The sequence below is a fragment of the Eretmochelys imbricata genome, chromosome 14 (genome assembly GCF_965152235.1).
Source record: "Eretmochelys imbricata isolate rEreImb1 chromosome 14, rEreImb1.hap1, whole genome shotgun sequence".
NCBI lineage: Eukaryota > Metazoa > Chordata > Testudines > Cheloniidae > Eretmochelys > Eretmochelys imbricata.
The window spans coordinates 38,485,764-38,498,465 of record NC_135585.1 but is presented as its reverse complement, the minus strand read 5'-3'; the positions used below and the strand labels follow the sequence as shown (position 1 = coordinate 38,498,465).

General features: G+C 48.7%; 2 pseudogenes across 1 annotated transcript in view; both read left to right on the top strand.

The window, feature by feature from the left end:
- Positions 1 to 12,702, top strand: part of LOC144275109 (uncharacterized) — an 807,364-nt pseudogene that overhangs the window by 202,334 nt on the left and 592,328 nt on the right. The gene's annotated exons all lie outside the window — the stretch shown is intronic.
- Positions 1 to 12,702, top strand: part of LOC144275101 (butyrophilin subfamily 1 member A1-like) — a 52,412-nt pseudogene that overhangs the window by 21,470 nt on the left and 18,240 nt on the right.

The following is a 12,702-nucleotide window of genomic DNA, read 5'->3' as shown; positions in this document are numbered from 1 at the left end:
CCTAAACTTTACCAAGCTAAACAACATTTGAAAGCAAAAAGGTTTCTCACACCGAAAAACTTACTGCAGTCCAAACTAACTGGCAAGCCTTCCAGCTAAGACCAACTCTCCCCCCAGCCCCCGTTCAATGCTGCTTCTACTGACTTTCAAGCAATCTTATTGCTGTGAGTAGAGATGGAGGAGGAGAGGCAAGGTGAAGATCACTGTCTATTATTTTATACCCTCCTCCTCTCTTTGAGGATTACTCCCCACTGGGGTGTAGACAAAACAGTCCCCTGTGTATGTGAGATTCAAAGAGTCTATCAGGAGAACTGTAAATTTCTTGTTCGCACCATCTGTGTACGTGATGTGTGAGATGTCACTGGGGATGATATGCAAATCTTTTTACAGTCCCCCGATGGCGAATGGTTGCCTCAGCAGTTAATAGCTTCCCATCACCTGTCATCAGTTCTTTGTTGTCTCTGAGGAGCTAGTCTGTGGGCATTCCCCAGAATTATAACATATTTCACTAACAAACATAGTAAAATCTCATAGCTCCACATACAATGTTATCGTACACATTTAAACAGAAAAATGCTATTCAGTAAATTATGAATTTCAAATGATACTTCACAAGGCACACTTTGTACAAAATATATCATAACCATATAGCAGTGGTGAACATGGGGGTTCAGGGTTTTATATGAGGTGCAGTGTGTCACAGTGTTACAGAAAGCAAGGTGGGATGAATTGTGCCCGCTGCCTTAGAGACTCCATTGTGGGGTTCTTGTGGGTTAAGGTTCTGGATTCTAAGGAATAAAGTCACATTATGCTGCAACCTTCCAGCAAGAGTATTGATATCTGTGTCTAACTTCTCTGTGTGCTGTGACCATCACAGTTCTCGGGGGGGGGGGGAATTCTCCTTTATTCTCACTGAGAGCTGCTGGGTGCTGACTGTTTGTGCACATCTGGCTAATGAAGTCATTTTTCCTGACTAGCACAAGAGAGCCCTGGATATGGTGTCATCTAAGTAGCAACGCTGAGATCTGAAACTCCCACATCAATGTGAGAGCTGTGCTATGGGCCTCATCCTGCAGTTCAGACTCTGGCAAAATCCCATCACCTTAAATGAGAGTTTTGCCCAAGTCATAACTGAGGATCAGGTCATAACTTGTACTTAATTGCTCAGAAGGCAGTAATCACAGAGCTCCACAGCCAGCATCGGCCATGAATGTACATTGTGTTTTTTTATTTCACAGCACACAATGGAACGGATCCTACCTTCCCTGCATAACCAGGTTGATGAGAGTTTTGGCAGTGTAAACAATAAAGGATCAGGCCCAAAACATGCAGAAACAAACTTTTAGCTAAAAAGCATCTTGATTTTTAGAAAAAAGGTTCATATTTTTCTGTATTATTATCTACCAAATAACTTTCTTAATACAGAATGTGTAGTTCATCACTATTGTCATAAACATACAGCTAAGGGTAGCCTAGAATTCCTTCTTAACCCCTTACAGGTAACAAGGAATTCTAGGCTACCTGTAGCTGTATGTTTATGACATGTCAAGGTTCCCTCCCCACTCTGAACTCTAGGGTACAGATGTGGGGACCTGCATGAAAGACCCCCTAAGCTTATTTCTACCAGCTTAGGTTAAAAACTTCCCCAAGGCACAAATCCTTCCTTGTCCTTGGATGGGTGCTGCTGCCACCACCAAGTGAGTTAGACAAAGATTCAGGAAAAGGACCACTTGGAGTTCCTGTTCCCTAAAATATCCCCCCAATCCCCTTCACCCCCTTTCCTGGGGCGGCTTGAGAATAATATACCAACCAAATAGGTAAATCAGATTCTTAAAAAACAGAACTTTATTATAAAGAAAAAAAAGTAAAAGAAGCACCTCTGTAAAATCAGGATGGAAGGTAACTTTACAGGGTAATCAGATTCAAAACACAGAGGATTCTCCTCTAGGCAAAACTTTAAAGTTACAAAAAACAGGGATAAACTTCCCTCTAAGCATAGGGAAAATTCACAAGCTAAAAGCAAAATATAATCTAATGTGCCTTGCCTTATTTACTTACTCTTTTTGCAATATTGAGACTCATTTTAGGATGATTTTAGGAGAAGGAATTTTCTGACCTGATGCTTCTCTGCTTCCCCAGAGAACACACAACACAGAGTACAAACAAAGCCTCCCTCCCCCAGCCCCAATTTGAAATTATCTTCTTTCCCCATTGGTCCTTTTGGTCAGGTGCCAACCAGGTTATTTGAGCTTCTTAACCCCTTATAGGTAAGGAGGAATTCTAGTCTACCCTTAGCTGTATGTTTATGACAACTATAATAATAACAATGTTGCATATGTTAATCACTATTCATCTGAGATCTCATAGTGCTGCACTGCTGATAAGTTTATGGTATGCCCGGTATCACATGATTGTTGTGTTCACAGCATACCCACAGAGAGTTAGAAACAAAACAAATACTCTTCCTGGAAGGTTACAATGTAATGCTGCTTTATTCCCCAAAATCCAGAACTCTAACACACAATAGCCAAATACAGAGAGAGACAAAGCAGGCTGCTCCCTGAGGCAGGGAGGCAGAACATAGCCCACCTGGCTCTGTGCAGAGTGACTGCAGAGGCCCCACATTGCATGCTCCTTACAGAGCCCCCTAGCCTGCAAGCAGCATCAGAAAACCCCTCAGGATTCAGAGTGACAATTTGTGATTTCTACAAGCTAAAACCTTAAGTTTTCAATACACCACACTAATCACATAGCAAGGACCCTGTTGTCAGCATCGTTCCAGGGCCCAGGGAAGAGGAATCTGGAGGAATTTTTAATCTGACGCTCCAGGCTCAAGTTTTGTTTGTATTAAAATCCTGCAATAACATCTTTTGGGCCAGACTCTCTCATGTGGCTGAGCCCCTCTGAACACAGGGGAGTTGGGGGTGTCAGGAAGCTAGTCACAACTCTCTGATTCTGAGGGTCAGTCTGCACTGGCTGCAGCTTGGGGATCAGTTAGAGCAGCCTAGGAAATACCTGAATTTATGCCAGTGCGGGATAGATGTAACACAGCAGAGCTCCACCCTACCCCCTCCCTACCTCCAACACACCCCCTCCCTTTAACGAACCATGATCAGTAAGAAGAATAAAGCCTGGACTTTCATTGACTTAATAATAAAGCACAAAGGAGCCACATCTCATGGTGCTTTTCCCCATGAGATTCTTTTAACTAATCACAGTGTCACCACTGTCACAGTGTCCTGCCTTCATTCTGCACGTGTTTGCTCCCAAGTCAATGGCACTTTCTCTTGCAGAGCCATTTTTCCCAAGGGTCAATCCCTTGAAAGTGGCTCTCTGGGTGATCCTGACTCTTCTGGCTGTTCTCATGGCCCTGGCCGGTTACTGCTTCTGGAGGCGAGACAGAGCAACAGGTGAAGTAACGAGAGATGGGGCTTTGGGGTGAGGAGAGAGATAAAAATGAAAAACAAAAGTAAAGATACAGGGATTAAGGGGCTTTGATTCCATGTTCAGAAGAGTTTCAGGCAATGGGCGGGAGGAGAAGGGTGAGCGATGGCTTCACAGTTGAGCTGAGAAGTGTCAAATGGCTTCACCCCTTCAACGTTCATTAAAGGATCCCAATCGAATGGGATTCTGATCTATTCCACGGGGATCAGCACCACTTACATTGAAACACCCATGTGGGGCTCAGTGAGCTGGGCTTGGAGCGCTGACATTTGTAACTTGGCAAGAAAAAACTAACAGAAAGTAGGAGGAGAGAGGGGATTTCTTCGGTTCCAGTTCTGCCCCCGCCCCAGTCTGTGCATGCCCCTTCCCCTCCCCATCTAGATGAGTAGGAGCTGCAAATGGGAAAGTAGTGATCATGGAGAGGTTAGCAATTACCTTATCTACTGTGTGGTCATGCACCAGCGCTCAGAGAGAGCTCTCCCTGCGGGCTCCCCGAAAACCACTCTACGAGGGGCGGGGCGTAGCTCCCAGTGCTGGGAGCCTGTCTACACTGGCAAGTTACTGCGCTGAAACTTGCTGCGTTCAGCCAGAGGGTGGATCTACACTGCACACTTCTATCGGTATAACTACATCCCACGCTCGGGGGTGTGGGAAATCCTGACCCATGAGCAACTCAGTGATACCGACCTAGCTCTCGGGGAGGTGGAGTACCTACCCCAATGGGAGAGGCTCTCCTGTCAGTGTAGGTAACATCTCCACTAAGCACTCCAGTGGCGCATCTGCACGGTGCAGCTGCAATGCTGTAGGTGTAGACAAGCCCTGAGATCCTGCTACAGGGACAGGGCAATAAACTCTCTATTGTAGTACAAGCGCTCAGCTGTAGGTTTTCCTCTGATCACAAGGGGCAGAAATTGGCCTTCAGTGATCTGGGCATTTCTAGCAATGCTGGGGTTTTCAAAGCTGCCTAAGGGATCTGAATACTCAATTTTTGTTTAAATTAATGGGCACTGAGTGTGCAAACCCCCAAGGCAGCTGTGAAAGTCCCAGCCAGGGTTTTCTCGCCTGAAGTGCTGTGTGGGAATTTACAAGTATCTGAAGAATTGGGAAGGGGAAATATCTGTTACAACTATTTCCCACTGGGGACGGAAGCAGGTAATTCAGAGAAGCAGAAAGGAGCTGTGCTTTGTACTTGTGAAAGCTGGAACTGGGTGTTGTACCTTTACAACTGTCACCAGTAAGCCTTCTGCCTGTTGGAACTGGCAGCAACAAGGGCCGAGTTCAATATCTAGGGGTTTCCCTTCAACAAGACAACACAAAACCAGCTTGATCCCCCACCCAGTAACCTGGGACAATTATATACCATGCTCTGGGTGTCTCTAAGAGGCAATACTTTCTCTCTTGCAAGCACAAAGTCTCAGTGTAGAAAGAAACTTAATAAAAGGTGGGAAATAACCCAGCATTAATTTGGGAATACACCACAAACAGAGTTCATAAACATAAACAATGAGCCAAAGACTCAAGCAGTGTCCTTTTCCCCTCAGGTTCTTCAGTCCAGCAACCAAATGTCCCTTTAATATGCCCATCCCTTCTCTGCACCCCACTCACAGTTGTTGTTGTGGGTCAGTGCAGACCCAGAGTCCAGAGGTGCATCTGCAGAGTTCACCTCCCACCCTGGGTGGAGAGGGAGTAAGCAGGCATATTAGTAGCTCTGCTGCCCAAGCAATTGCTTGCCACTCCTCGTCGCCAGCCACCGTGCTGGCTGATCACTGTGCCTCTTCACCAGCTACCCTGACAGACAATTGGCCCTCTGCTTCTCTTCCCCAGCCACCCTGCTGGCCAATTGCTATACCAATCCACCAGGATGTTTTCAGGTCCCCGCACACTTAGCACAACTCTCATGATTTCAGCTGTTAGAGTGTGGGAGCCTCACTGGCTGGTGCACACTAGGCAATCTCTTACATCAGAGACACTGTCCCAAAGCAGGTCTAACAGTTAGACCTAAATATCAGTGATTTCAGCTCTGGGGTGTATAACAAAACTCTCAATTGACTCCAAATTAACTTTGTTATTACACAGCAGACATAAAGGATCAAATAGCTGGCTGGTCAGCCTCACTAGGCTTTGGAGCCCATGTCCACTGCCTAGCGAGTGCCATTTAGTTGAGGGTGAGTCCTTCAATCAGTTATGCCACGTACAGTTCTGCTGCCCTTGATTCACACACCAAGGATAACAACCCTTTATTACTCCTGCCCCAATAACAAGGAGATGGGGGGTCCCACATAGAATCATAGAATCTCAGGGTTGGAAGGGACCTCAGAAGGTCATCTAGTCCAACCCCCTGTTCAAATCAGGACCAATCCCCAACTAAATCAGTCAGCCAAAAGTGATCATTTGGGCCAGCAATCCCATCATGTTGAGCACCTAGGCAGGGTGGGTGTGGAGGGCAGAGAGGCCCTGTGACCAGAATATATGGAGCTGCCCTTGCCCTCGCCCTCAAGGCAGTGAGGCCCCATGGCCAGAGTCAATACGGCTGCCCCTATCCTCAGGGCAGCGACACCTAGCAGCGAAAGTCAATCAATCTGGGGCTTTAACACCCAGTGGCTCTAGCTTCCAGTAGCAGTGCCCAATAGTCACCATCTCAGACAGTAGCACCCAATCCCTGGGGTGGCCCCTGCACCCAGTGGTAGGCGCGGGAAGGGGTAGGGGGACCCAGATCCACCCTGCTCCACTGGGTCCCAACCCAGGGCCCTATGAAACCAGTAGCCCTGGTTTCAGATTCAGGTTCCAACCTCAACAAATAATCTTCCTGGGCTGCTTCCCACCCATGATTCCAGTGATGGCATTTCCTCCACCAGCAGCAGCTGTCTGTCTTCCTCTGTCTCCGCAGTCAACCGGGGTCCTGCCGTGGGCTCGGTGTGTTCAGCTGCCACAGTCTGCAGCTCTAGCAGCTTCCTGGCCGGAGCTCAGAGTGTGCGTATGCTCTCTTCCTCTGTTAGCCCAGACTGGGCTGAACTGCTCCCTTGTATATCCAGCATCCAGTTGGAGCGTGTCCAGGAGGGGCGAGGATGCACGGCCTCTTGCACCCATAGGCTGTGTTCAACCCTTGTTGGACCAGTGCACGGTTGATAGGCCCCATCACACAGGGATTCACTCATTTTCAGTCATATGTAAAATTTGTCTGTGTCCAGAGAGAGCTATGTGGGGCTCATTTCCAAGCACTAAAAAAATCAGAAAAATTAACTGTCACTGTCTTGTTCCCTGGGCCTTTCAGAGAATTCTCCGCACTAGCTGCCCTGGTGAGCTGTGGCTAGGATGCTGTAATAACACAAACACACTCAGGACTTGCACAGCTGGTCTGAGACGCTGCTCACACTGGGTCACAAGATGGTCTCACTCAGGCTGTGCTCAGCAGTGACTGGCAGACATGACGCTGCCTCAATTTCCAGCAGTGTTGTTACCTCAGGGCTGATGCACCAAGTGGATGAGCTCCAAGTAGGAAAGAGCTGATCTTAGAGGTGATGCCTGTACGGGCCCATCCACACACCACTCCCTAGCTCATGCTGACCTAAGCATCCAGCTAAAGAAAGACCCCTCCACATGATTCTTAGCTGGGGCACCCCATCTACCCAGGCCCTAGAAGGAGCTTTTCCCAGATATCACTAGGATCAGGGAATAGGCATGACCCTAGTGATACATGGCCAGCAGTTGACCTATGATGGAGCCAATTAGACCCTGTCCCTTAACCAGCTCAGGTCAATGCCCCATCCTTCACTTTCCTCCCCCATCCCCACAGTCAGGAGCTGGGGAGAGCTGGGGCCGCCCAGGGGATGAGCACAGAGGGTAGCAGACAGGGAACTGGATAAAAAAAGAGACCTTCTCTCCTCTCCCCCGCAACAGTCAGATCAGACAGGAGTGCGACGAGGCCCAGGAAGCGGGGATGGCTCCTAGGGGAGACACTTAGAGCAGCTCCTAGAGGTGATGGTCAGTGGGGGAGGGAAATGAGGGATGGTCAGTGCAGGAATGTTGAGACAGATCTGTCTTTGTGTCCTGTCAGTCTGTCTGCCTCACTTTCATAGTTACAGCACAATTATATTAATATCTGGAACTGCACCATAAACATGATGGTGAAATCTCACCTCTCGCCCTTTTCTCCCTCTAGAGATTCTGCGATCTGATATGGAGAGCGAGAAAGGTCAGTGTTTGGATCCCATTACACTAGCTGACAGTAGAGTTATCCCCATAAACACAACAGGGTGAAATCTCGCCATTATTAATTAATGATTGGAACAATTTCCCAAGGGCCGTGGTGGATTCTCCAGCACTGGCAGTTTGTAAATCAAGATTGGATGTTTTTCTAAACAATCTGCTGTAGAAATTATTGTGGGGAAGCCCCCTGGCTTGTGTTATGCAGAGGTCAGACTAGGTGATCACAATGGTCCCTTCTGGCCTTGGAATCTGTGAATTGATGAATCACCTCTCACCCTGTTCTCTCTCTAAAGACTTTGCTGTCTGAATGGGAAGGAGAGAGAGGTCAGTGTCTGGGCCAGTTACAAAATTAACATTATCCCCATTAAGACTACAGGGGGAAGTCTCACCTCTCCCTCTTTTCTCCCTCTAGAGGCTCTGTGATCTGAGATGAAGAGGCAGAAAGGTCAGTGTCTGGGACCAGTGGGATGTGTTGAAGATTTCATGTCAAGTCAGTCAAGTCAGCTCAGTCCAGCCAACTTAACTCAATTGAAAGCCACATTTACTGCCAATGGAGTCACAGTTTAACACCTTTAGCTCAATTTTAGCAAGTGGAGTTACAGCCTGTTTGAATGAGTGACAAGAAATGTCTCCATATTGGCACCAGAGCCCCAAGCAGGGAGCTCAGGGCTGCTCACGCCGACACAAAGAGGCTCTGAAGGGTGAAGGGCCCATTTGTCCTAATAAACCCCATGGAAATTACAGAAATGGCACCTTCAGCCCAGGGCCCTGAATACAACAGCCCAACTTGGTCAGTCTCATTGCTGGAGACTGTGGGTACATATACAGTGCAAAAACCCACCTGTGGCTGCGAGTTTCAGAGCCTGGGTCAACTGACTGGGGCTTGTGCTGCAGGGCTAAATCTAGCAGTGTAGCCGTTCCCACTGGGACTGGAGCCCAGGCTCTGAGACCCTCCCCCATCACTGGGTTTCAGAACCCAGGTGCCAGCCCAAGCAGAAACTTCTACACTGATATTTTCAGCCCTGTAGTGCGAATGCTGCAAGCCCGATTCAGTTTGCCCCAGGCTCAGACCCACTGACACAAGGTTTTCTGCAATGTAGATGAACCCGGAGAGACTTGTCCAGTGTTTGACAGGATCCCTCACCCGGGAACCCCCTGTGTTCTGACCCTTCTGTGCCCATGTAATATGGGGGGGGAGGGATTTTACCCTCAGTAACCACGCACACCCACAACCTCAGCTCCACCCTGCAGTGACTCCACACAATAACCATACAGGTCTGATCAGTGCAGAGCAGTGTGTGTGGTTCTACATTAAATGAAACTGATTTTTAAAGGCACACAATGTTTTTCAGTTTTCCCCTCGTGATCTTACTACAGGGCAGAGTTAAGGTTGTTTAGATGCCTTAGCTGCATTTCTAGACCATAGATTTCTTTTATAATTTAACCATAATTTGTATTTCCTGGGTGTATAACACTTGGTTTGGGAATAATTAAAAGATTCCTCCTGTAATGTGTTTTACCCTAAGTTACAAGTATGTTCTCTCAGCCTTAGCTCCACATTAATGTAGTTTTTATCTGGGAATTGCACTGTGCATTACGGCCCGGATCTACAAAGAAACCCCAGACATAAGCCTCTCAATCCTAGTTTTAGGCACCATGGTCCACAAAACCCCACTTGGTTGAAACCCAACCCTGTAGGCACCTAAACTCACTCGGGGCATTAATCTCTGGTGTAAAAGTTCTCTCAGTGTCTAAGTTTCTGCCTCTGGGCACATGGAGCACACAGGTGCCCAGATATCTACAGCAAGGCAACCATCTCCCACCTGTGCCCCTGGAGACACATAAACTGAGGGGAGGAGCATCTAGCTCACTTGTGGGGCCTGATCCAGTAGATGTGCTCAGAGGCTACCCACCACCACACAGAATGAGGTGGGAAAGGGAGAGGTTGTGAGCCTCCTTTGTAACATTTAGCCCAGGGGTTAGGGTACCCACCTGGGCTGTGGGAGGCTCTGGTTCAAGTCCCACATATCTGCCAGATAAGGAGAAGGCATTTAAACAAGTATCTTCTACCTCTCAGGAGAATGCTCTAATCACTGGGCTATGGGACATTCTGATGTGAAGCTCCCTTTGTCTCTTTTCAGAGTAACAGCCGTGTTAGTCTGTATTCGCAAAAAGAAAAGGAGTCCTTGTGGCACCTTAGAGACTAACCAATTTATTTGAGCATAAGCTTTCATGAGCTACAGCTCACTTGTGCATCCGATGAAGTGAGCTGTAGCTCACAAAAGCTTATGCTCAAATAAATTGGTTAGTCTCTAAGGTGCCACAAGTACTCCTTTTCTTTTTGTCTCTTTTGTTACACTTTAATTAAACATTAACTCAGAATCACTCTATAACACCTCTCTACCCTTCGGCCATCTTGCGTGGCGCGTGGCCAGTGCCTTCCTCTGTCTCTCAAACACACAGAGATGCCTAATTTGCCTGGCTCCAGAAGAGGGGTTCCTGGCTGTGGATCACTAGCAAAGAGAGGCACCAAATTCAGGAGAGGGGTGGGGCTTAGAACATACCCCTCTTGTCGGCCTCTCCCATTGGCTGGCTTACATGGCTTCTAACACACTAGGTTCTGTGGATCCCATTCTAAGTCGCCTGCTTCTCCCCATTCAGTGTATCGGGAGCTCTGAGATGCCTTTGGGGTTACACGAGTTCTAAATCGCTGCAACCTGCTCACAGTGTGAGAACCTTGTCTGTGCCCACCCAGGGAAACTCTCCCAAAGCTACTGGCTACAGGCAACACGAGGTGCTGTGCTCCAGGCTCCATGAGCCCCACTGTGTCTCTCTGCAGGCTAGCAATTCACACCCCGGCTTTGTTACACCCCTTTGCCCAGTCCCCTGTCTCCTCCTGGACACCAGCAGTGCACCCCTGCTTACTGGCTTCACCTTGGTTCAACACACTCCTTTGCACCAGGCACTTAGACACTTCTACAGTAAAACAAAACTGAAGTTTAATTAATAGAGCCTAAGACAGACTCAACTAAAAGCAAGTGTAGATTTGGAAACATAAAGTTACAGGTATAAGAAACACAATCTATAGCCTATACTTGCTTGCAGGTTATCCTGTCTAACAGGGTATTTCTCACCCACTGGACAGTTCTATTCACAGTGGCTGCGAGAAAGCTGGTGCAGGGAATGGAGTTACAAATTTCCAACCTTTCACACAGTGAGGCTGAGGTTTTCGAAGCTGCCTCAGAGATCTGGATGCCCATCCAAATTCCTGTTTAAAACCTTGTTAAAACTTTGTTTTCATGTTTTTGTTACAATCAGACATGAACAGGGCTCTTTTCCCTGTCCTAGGATGTACTGCAGGTGTCTTCCTGCTCCCTGAAGCTCTCCTTAGCTGAGGGACTTGCTGGCCAGGCTTTTGTGAGGACAAGGCGATCTTTAAGCCGTCACCTGATCCCTGGTCTCAACATCAGCTGATTAGTCACAGGGTGGGGGTGGGGCTGGGCCCAACTCCCCTTAAAAGACCAGACACCCTGTGACACTTAGTCTCACCCATCTTCACACTTTCCATCCCCAACCCCAGTTCCCTCTCTACTTATTGTCCCTTCTGCCTTCCATCTCTAAGCTCAGTGAACACTCTGTCTACAATCGCTGTCTGGAGTTCCTCTCCTCCAATTCCATCCTAGACCTGCTCCAATCCAGCCTCTGTCCCCTGCACTCCCCTGAAACCGCTCTCGCCAAAGTTTCTAATGACCTTCCTGGCCAGCTCCTATGGCTTCTATGTGATCCTCATTCTCCTTGCGCTAGCTTCATGCTCCTCCTTCTGACACCACTGACCAGACCACTCGTCTCCATTAAATCCTTGGCTTTCACAGCTCCCTCCTCTCCTAGTTCTCTTCCTGCCTTTCTAATCACTTCTTCGGTGTCTGCTTTGTTGGGTTGGTCTCTTCCTGTCTCCCTCTTTCAGAGAACATCCCTCCCCCAGAGCCCAGTGCTTGGCCCCCTGCTCTCCTTTCTCCACACCCTGCCTCTAGTAGCTCCTATCTACACACATGACTTCAGATACCACCTCTGTGCCAATGTCTCTCAAACTGTTTCTCCACTAAAGACTGTTCCCACATCTCAACCTATCTGACATCTCCTCATCAATGTCCAGAGGGCAACTTAGGTTCAACAGCTGAGTGTTTAATCTCTTCTGTACCCCTCAGAGCCCTCCTCACTTCCTAGTTTCTTCATCTCTTTGGATAACACCATGAGCCCTCCCAGAGGCAGGGGGCTGGGGCTGCCCTCCCTCCCTCCCTCCCATCCTGCCCACTGGTCTGCCCCGAGCTAGGTACCAGGATCTCTGCCCCTCCTGTGGTCCAGAGATTGTAGCCCTGAGGTGGGGTGTGAGGCTTGAGCTGACTGGAAGGAGCCCAGAGTGGAGTGGGAGGCCTGGGGTCTGAGCCCTGCTCGAGGTGGCTCCTTATGGGAGGGGACCGGGGCTATTTCCCCTGCCCTGGCTGGGAGAACCACTCCATGATGTTGGCCTGAGTTGGGAGTTGAGTGGGAGGGGCAGAAAAAAACTGTCCGGTATTTTTGAAATAAATACAGTGTTGGCCACCCTAACAACACCTCCATCTGCCCAGTCACTCAGGCCAGAAATCTGGGCATCGTCTCTGACTCAGCCTCTCGCTGGGCCCGCACGTCCTGACCTCACCCCAGTCTCCCTGCTCCTGCCTGTATAACACGTCACAGATACAGCCTCTTGTGTCCGTCTCAACAGCCCAGACTCTTGTTCATCTCACACCTTCACTGCTGTGATCGCCTCCTATCCGGCCTTCATGCCAGCCGCTTTGTCCCCTCAGCTGCATCCAAAGCACGGCTGCTAGGCTCAGCCCTCAGGCTCGTCTCTCCTATCACATCCTCCACTTAGTTCCACTGAGGCCCCCTCCAGCACAAGCTCCTTGTCTTTGCCTTTAGGTCCCTCACCAGTTAGTCCCACCCTGTCTGAGCAATTGGCGCCACCTTCCCTCTGCCAGCGATGGCAGCCTGCAGGGCCGGTTCTAGGGGTGG